Genomic DNA, 7,709 nt, shown 5'->3' on the forward strand with positions numbered 1-7,709 from the left:
TCCAGGTGAGGCAACACTTCACCTGTGAGTCGACTGGGGTGATATACTGCGTCCGGTGCTCCCGATGTGGCCTTTTATATATTGGCGAGACCCGAATGCAGACTGGGAGACCGCTTTGCTGAACATCTACGCTCTGTCCGCCAGAGAAAACAGGATCTCCCAGTGGCCACACATTTTAATTCCACATCCTATTCCCATTCTGACATGTCTATCCACGGCCTCCTCTACTGTAAAGATGGAGCTACACTCAGGTTGGAGGAACAAAACCTTATATTCCGTCTAGGTAGCCTCCAAACTGATGGCATGAACATCGACTTCTCTAACTTCCGCTGATGCCCCACCTCCCCCTCGTACCCCATCCATTATTTATTTTTATAGACAATTTCTTTCGCTCACTCTCCTTTTCTCCCTCTGTCCCTCTGAGTATACCCTTTGCTCATCCTCTGGGTTCTCCCTCCAACCCTTGTTTTTCTCCCCAGACCTCCGGTCCCATGATTCTCTCATATCCCCTTTGCCAATCACCTGTCCATCTCTTGGCTCCATCCCTCCCACTCCTGTCTTCTCCTATCATTTTGGATCTCCCCTTCCCCGTCCCACTTTCAAATCTCTTACTAGCTCTTCCTTCAGTTAGTCTTGACGAAGGGTCTCGGCCTGAAACGTCGACTGCACCTCTTCCTAGAGGTGCTGCCTGGCCTGCTGCGTTTACCAGCAACTTTTATGTGTGTTGCAAGAAAAAAAGGATACGCTACAGAGGCGTTCTTCTTGATACAAATGTAATCCCTGTTTTTCCGTCTTTGTATCATCCGTTTCTGCTTGGTCTCCGCCTGTACTACTGAAATCCCCCATTTCCATCTTTTGGCTTATCAGATCAGTCTTTTAAGTTTCAATTTCTTCCAGTCAAACTGTATGGCTACATTCTCCTAAATCTGTGACCCTGGCTATTTATTTTGTCGTTTCCAACTGAAACTCGTTCTAATGGCCCGGCCAGGTCAGCTAAACAGTGTCCCCAGACTACCAGGTCGCAGTCTGTTCCTTCTAAAGCCTGTTACTTTTCACATCTCTTATCTGAAATGGTCTCAGATTTGCCAGATCATCAGAAAATAAAACATTTGTTTTTACTGATTTGCATATTATTGTGCCTTCTGGAGAACACGTTCTATCTATCGGTCTGTCTATCTATCTATCTATCTATTCTATCCACTGGAGATACCTGCATGTGCCGGTTGTAAGGTGTCAGAGCGAGTAGACTTGACAGACAGACAGAAGCTCGGGAGAGTTCCTTAGTGAGCTATTTTGGGGAAGCTCATATGTGAAATGCGTGGGACGTTTAATTTCAGTCTGCCCTGAACATGACAACCCCATCATTGCAGGGACCAGAATGGCGAACATTCATTGCTTTCCCTTTGCTGCAAATACCGTATAAGATTTTTTTGTCAGATACGTGGGGCCGCCATTTATTACAATGTTTAATTTCAGTTCGAAAAAAAAACTACAAAATTAATTGCGCTAGCTGGACTTTACTATTCTGCTCGATGCTTGCTTCAAGAGATGTTTGGATAAGTACACGGATGGGAACAGTACTGAGGTTATGGTCCAGATGAGGGTCAATGAAACGAGGCCACAAGGGCGGACAAGATGGGCCATCGGACCCATTTAGTGTTGTCGTGCTCTATAACTCTGTGAATCTAAATACAATGCAGCGTCTGCTTTCCGAACTACCAACTGCACGTCAGTAGGTTCTGAGTCACAGATTGTCATCATTCTGTATTTCCTGCGGATAAGAAGTACTTCACATATCTTTCTGAGCAGTGGACCTGGACTGATCGCTTCATCTTACTCAACTAGTTTGCTTATAACCTACTGAAGCCTCTTGAAAATGTCGTCATATGAAACAGAATCAACTTGTCTCATGAACATGATTGGAAATGTTGCATTAGTCACGTTGTTGATATAGATTGGCAACGATTGGGGATCAGCGCAGTTCCAGACACAGTACTTAGAACATAGAATAGTACGGCACAGGACAGGCGCTTCGCACCACAATTTCTGCCGAACCTTAAACCCTACCTACCATATAACACCACCTCAAATTCCTCCTAGCGGTCTAGCAGTCTCTTAAATGTCACTAGTGTATCTGCCTGCCGCACTGACTCAGGCAGCGTCTCAAACACACCCTGTCATGTTGCAGACACCAGATGCCCATCTCACAAGCTTCACACCTGTACTCAGTCCATACCCCTCCTACATTGTCGTGCTCTTCGCTTTCTGTAGACCACTCCATGTATTTTGAGTTCAGAATGTTTCTTCTTCATTTAACTTCTATCGCCTGGTTATCTGGGTTACTGTTGTCTGTTGTCAGCTTGAACCAGTCGCCCCCCTTCAATAAAAAGGCAGTTTTCGCCCAGAGAACTGCCGTCCCTTTTTTTCCCTTCTATTCTCTGTAAGACATGAAATCCGTTGTACGTGAAAATCCCTTGAGATCAGAAGGTTTTGTGAAGCACAAACCCGCCTGTTTGGCATCAACAATCATTCAAAGATGAAGTAACGTAGATCCCGGTTCTTCTCAATTCTGAAAATGGTTGCGAACAACTGAACCTCGTAACGACGTCTGCATGATTTCATGCATTAAATTGCTCCCACATGCTTGACTGATTAGATAGTTACATTAACCTATAGACAGGCTAGCGCTATTGACATCAGCTGATCTGGGGTTGAGAGGGTGAACAGCTTTAGGTTCCTCACATGAATATCACCGAATATCTCAAGTGGTCTGTACGTACCAGCTGTGGAATGAAAAAGAGCCTCTTTCACCTCAAACGGTTGAAGAAGTTTGGTATCTGGTCCCAAATCCTAAGAACTTTCTATAGAGGCACATTTCAGAGCATCCTGACTGCCTTCTCCAAGAGGGAGCGGGAGAGGGAAGACAACGAAAGCGATTTAAAATCCACCAACCTCCTTCTGCTTAAATAGGTTCATGTTCTCCTGTAAATGATGCATAATTTATATTAATTCAGCTTAATGTCATTTATCTCTGTCAGGTATGCAATGCAATATGCAGCTGCTTGAAATGCGAATGTTCATGGCATTTACACCTCTGGGTGCCTCTGAAAGTAAAGCTGAACCCGAACTCAACAGTGGAGTCTCATATTCTTCGTAAATTCAGGAGACAAAGCAATGTTTCTGCCCAGGATTAAACTGGGGACCTTCCGCGTGTGAAGCGAACGTGATAACCACTACACCACAGAAACCGTGCAGAGCGGCCAGTGATCTGAGCTGTTGAGAAATGGCCCGAACACCCCTTCCCCAGTCCGCCGTCAAGAGGTTGTCTGGAGGAAGACGAGACGGAGTGTGGGCGTGCGGATCAGAAAAAGTCGGAGTGGATGGGGATTTTGCGAGTTCTTCTGGGTTTCTGGCTTGTAGGATGACGAATCTCAAGGTTGTATAATGTGTATACGTTAATAATAAATGTACTTTGAACTTTGTATCGTCTCCACTGCAGGTTCCCGTACTTCAATGTAATAATGCCCATTTCTGGTCGGTCTAACTCACGTAACCGTGTGGTTTACCGGAGAAATCCTGAAGTTCAGCCTATGTCAGGGTTCTGTAAGATGAGCTTTGATTTTGGCCCCCAAGTGTTTGCGACGTGGCGGCACCAAACTTCACTGCACTCTGACCTCGGGTTGGACGGCTTCACTGACCAACTGGAAATTTGCCACAGTGATCGCAAGTCTATTTTCACTGTTTTATTATCAAGGATAGCAGTTGAAAATCTTCAAGCTGCATTGGAATTATGATCATTGTATTTTTAATCGACGCCAGCGAATCAGCATTTATTACGTGAATGGAATGTGGAAATAACTCCGCCCAAAACGAGATAATTCCTGCACAGTGGAGTCCCCGGTTCAGTCCTGGGCAGTAGCATATTTGGACTCCAGTGTTTGGGGTGAACTTGAGACTCAACTTGTTAGTTCGCGTTCAAGTTGTTTTTTTTTGTCATTGACATCCAGGGTGTAAATACTATGGACATTCGCCTTTCCAGCGGCAGCACATTATATTTCAAACCTGAGAAAGATAAATTACAGAAAGCTGAATTTTAAATATATAAATATAATTTACAGGAGAACATGAACAGATATAAACGTAAGCGGGTTCGTAGATGACCGAGATTGCAGGACCCAGAATGCACTTCCTCATCGCACATTTCGGACTCAATGTTCAAATGCTCCACCACACGTTCCAACAAGTATTAAATTTATATGATATATACAGTGACATGCATACAGTACGCTTCTGTGGAGTGTTGGTCAAGGTGCGACATGTAACAGGTAGCAGAACTGCTTGCATTTGTAAAGCAAAAATTAAAACATCTTCGGTACTCTCGCTTCCACCGGTGTCCACACGGTGGCGCTGCAGCCCACGAGCTAAATTGAACGGCGCCTTTCAAATTTCTCACCGCAGTCTGTCTCGTCCGTTCTCTTCACCGCGGATTATAAATTAATTAAAGTCAGTGACTGAACCATGTGCCGATACATTTATGGACAGCAGGAAGTGTTACCAGCCAGAATTACTTCTGGGATGATGCCAGCTGTAGAGTAATGGATCACGTCAAATACATCCACCGAGTCCACCCTCACACCAGACAAGCCATCACACTGATATTTCAATAATGCTCATGTTCCAATCCGATCCGTCGGATCGCAAGCAGACCCGGACATCAACGGCCAATTAAACGACCTATTGTGATCGTGAATTATATTGGTTACAACAGCCTTCAGGAACGGAGTGCCAAGTCGATCGCATCAAAGGTCGCAGTGGAGGGAACACATTCGAGCCGGAAGGATCATACCATTGGAAACGAAATCTCAGCACGTCAGTAGAATCGGGGGTGTTGTCCTCTCTTTAACAGAGGGTTGGTGAACACGGGACATGTGCAAATTAATATATAGTTCTTTCTTGAATTAATGCATCTTAATTTTGATATATGAGGTTTGAGATGTCAGCATCTTGATACCATTTACGGTCATTGAGGCTACGATTAATATCTCTTTTGCACACTTACAACACGCTGGAGGAACTCAGCCGGTCGGGCAGCATCGGTGGAAACGAACAGTCAAAGTTTCGGGCCGAGACCCTTCGTCAGACCCGAAACGTTGACTGTTCGTTCCACGGATGCTGCCCGACTTGCTGAGTTCCTCCAGCGTGTTGTGCGTGTTGCTTTGACCCCGACATCTGCAGAGTACTTTGTGTTTATAATATCTTTTTTGTTCGCCTGTGCCTGAAACAATTCGCCGATGCAAGTAAACATTGAGTTTAATCGTTAGCACAACGAACCAAGGTGAGGTGCAATTAGCAGGAATTCTGCAGATGCTGGAAATTCAAGCAACACACATCAAAGTTGCTGGTGAACGCAGCAGGCCAGGCAGCATCTCTAGGAAGGGGTACAGTCGACGTTTCAGGCCGAGACCCTTCGTCAGGACTAACTGTTATTCCTGACGAAGGGTCTCGGCCTGAAACGTCGACTGTACCCCTTCCTGGAGATGCTGCCTGGCCTGCTGCGTTCACCAGCAACTTTCATGTGTGTTGCTTGAGGCGCAGTTGGAGTGTTTTTGAAACATGGCTTCAGGAAAGGTCTGGTTCGTTGCTTCAGCTTTTAGTTAATTGGATTGAGAAGACTGGAATGTGGGGGACACGTGATGCCTAGATTCAACAAAGAAACCACCTGTTCAGACACGTTCAGCAAAGGGAAGTGAGGCTACGCGTGTTGAACGAAAGAACCAAACAGGGAGAATGCTTGTAGCCCCGCGGGCACATGCCTTTTAGTGAATAAGCGAAGGTCTCCTGCAGCACTTGTAAGCTCACGCTCTCTTTGCTCAGATCAAAATCAAAGGCGCATCGCCTCGAAGTTACATACAAATAATAAGCAGGGTGTCTTGAAGGCACACAATTAAATGTAACATATCAGTTGAATGCTCAGCTTGAGAAACGCCCAGTCACCTGGGCGTTGCAAGCATTAAAATCACAAGTGCTCTAGTTGAGGCTGGAACTCACAGCCTCGGCATTTCTCCGCCGTGTACTGCCATATAAGTACCGCGCGCTAACCGATTGCGCCACTAGAGCCCAGCGCTGCAAACACGTGCTTTTAAATATCTAGAAAGAAAATTAGAAGGAATTCATATATCATAGATCATACAGCATTGAAATATACGTGAAAGGCCGTTTGGCCCACAATGGATTACCGTACTAATTAAAAAACAAGTCAAAAACATTCAAACTCGAATCCCTCTTTCCCACAATGTCCATATCCCTCGATTTCCTTACATCCATGTGCATATCGAATCATCAAATGTGCATATCAAATACCACCTATAAATTTGTTGATGATGCAAACATTGTTTGTAGAATCTCAGATGGAGACCAGAGGACGTACAGGAACGAAATATGCCAACTGGTGGAGTGGTGTCGCAACAACAACCTTGCGGTGAACGTTAGTAAGACGGAAGAACTGATTGAGGACTTCAGGAAGGATAAGACGAAGTAACACATACCAATGCTCAGAGGGATCAGAAGTGAAGACAGTGAGCAGTTTCAAGGTCATGGATGTCAAGATCCCTGAGGACTTCAGCTGGTCACAACATATCGATGCAGTTGTAAAGAAGGCGAGAAAACGACTAAACTTCATCGGGAGTTTGAAGAGATTTGGTATGTCAACCAATAACTCAAAAACCTCCAGAGATGTGCATTGGAGATCGTACTGCATCACTGTATTGTATGGAGGGGGCGGGGAGGGGCTATTGCACCGAGCAGAAAGAAGCTGCAGAAGTTGTAAATCTAGTCAGCTCCATTTTGGGTACCAGCCTGCAAATTACCCGGTACATCTTCAGGGAGCGGTGTCTCAGAAAGGTAGCGTCCACTATTAAGGACCACCAGCACCCAGGGCAGGCCCCTTTCTCTCTGTTACCGTCAGACAGCAGGTACAGAAGCCTGAGGGCGCACACTCAGCGATTCAGTAACGCTTCTTCCCCTCTGCCATCAATTTCTAAATGGACATTGAACCCGTGAACACTACCTCACTTTTTAAATATATATTATTTCTGTTTTTTTCCCCACGATTTTTAATCAATTTGACATACATATCCTGTAAATGATTGATTGATTGATTGATTAATTATCAACTTTTTTCTTCTATATTATGTGTTGCTTTGAAATGCTGCTGCTAAATTACAAAATTTCATGACACATTCCGGTGATAATAACCCTGATTCTTTTTTTTTTCTGATTCTGATCTCTTTATAGTCGCTAATGTTTTTCTTTTTACCACCGTACTGGGCAGTGCACTCCAGGCATCCAGCACTCAGATTTAAAAAGCTTGACCTTGTCATCTCACTAGAATCTACCTCTTCTCATCTTCAATGCATGGCGTCCGGTATTAGTTACTTCAATCCTGGGAACCCGACACTCCCTGTCTACTCTATCACTTTCTCTCAAACCTGCTAAACCTCTGCTAGATCTCCCCTCACTTCCCGGGGTGCTCCAGAGAAAACAAACCATGTTAATACAACCTTTCATAAATGCACATGCCCTCTAATCCATGTAAACCTCCTCTGAACCCTCTTCATAGCTTCAACATCCTTCTTACAGTAGGGCGACCAGAATTGTATGCAATACTACAGAAATAGCCTACCCTAAGTTTTAGAAATTTGCAACATAAC

General features: G+C 44.8%; 2 non-coding genes across 2 annotated transcripts; both read right to left on the reverse strand.

The window, feature by feature from the left end:
* Positions 1-3,175: 3,175 nt before the first annotated feature.
* Positions 3,176-3,248, reverse strand: trnav-cac (transfer RNA valine (anticodon CAC)). The gene has a single exon. It is a non-coding gene; the product is annotated as a tRNA-Val (tRNA).
* Positions 3,249-6,023: 2,775 nt separating this feature from the next.
* On the reverse strand, positions 6,024-6,117 carry trnai-uau (transfer RNA isoleucine (anticodon UAU)). The gene is made up of 2 exons: positions 6,080-6,117; positions 6,024-6,059 (listed from the first exon to the last, which is right to left on the reverse strand). It is a non-coding gene; the product is annotated as a tRNA-Ile (tRNA).
* Between the last annotated feature and the right edge of the window lie 1,592 nt (positions 6,118-7,709).

Source organism: Mobula birostris, chromosome 13 (assembly GCF_030028105.1).
Source record: "Mobula birostris isolate sMobBir1 chromosome 13, sMobBir1.hap1, whole genome shotgun sequence".
NCBI classification, from domain to species: domain Eukaryota; kingdom Metazoa; phylum Chordata; class Chondrichthyes; order Myliobatiformes; family Myliobatidae; genus Mobula; species Mobula birostris.